Source organism: Penaeus monodon, chromosome 21 (genome assembly GCF_015228065.2).
Source record: "Penaeus monodon isolate SGIC_2016 chromosome 21, NSTDA_Pmon_1, whole genome shotgun sequence".
NCBI lineage: Eukaryota > Metazoa > Arthropoda > Malacostraca > Decapoda > Penaeidae > Penaeus > Penaeus monodon.
In genome coordinates, this window is record NC_051406.1 from 22,681,932 (window position 1) to 22,682,584 (window position 653).

General features: G+C 30.0%; 1 protein-coding gene across 1 annotated transcript in view; it reads right to left on the reverse strand.

Annotated features, from left to right (window-relative positions):
- Positions 1 to 244: 244 nt before the first annotated feature.
- LOC119586350 (vacuolar protein sorting-associated protein 37A-like) overlaps positions 245 to 653 on the reverse strand; it is a gene marked incomplete in the record, with an annotated part of 11,403 nt that continues 10,994 nt past the window's right edge. The window contains 1 exon segment of the mRNA XM_037935063.1: positions 245 to 653.

The following is a 653-nucleotide window of genomic DNA, read 5'->3' on the forward strand; positions in this document are numbered from 1 at the left end:
CTGATATGCCACTGCCTGTCTTTATCACTCATTGCCCAATAAACTTTTTTTCTTTTAAACTTTACCTATCTTACAGATGACTAAAAGCACACAAAGCCATGGCAATAGAGGAAAAAGAGAGAAATATATTTTGTTACTTGTGTTCTTTTCTGTCATTAAGCTCCTTACTGCAGCCAGTTAAGAAAATGATCATATTCATACATGAAAATGAAACATCCAAAGGTATCCTAATAACAATAATTTCCAATTTTATAACAGATATATTTCATACTTTCTTAAAGTCTAACATAAGTACACATTTTTAATAAACAAAGGGTAACAGTTAAAGAATGAAAGTATATACATTAAGACTAATTGGAATGACTATACGATTACGAATACTGATGATTTTGCAATAATAAAAGCCTTTTAAATGCCCTAGAAGAATGCCGAAAATGGTACAATAACCCATTCTGAATATTCACTGATGGTAGAGGTATCTATTTTCATATTTTAATCATCAAATGGGCAAAAAATATTATAGCCAGCCTTGATCTATAATCAAGTGAACTAAGTGAATTTCCAGTCAATTATTTAGATAAAAACGAAGCTGGGAGAAAAATGCTTATTAAAATGCTAACAAGCTGCTATCTTTTTTGGGTATATTAGTGTTG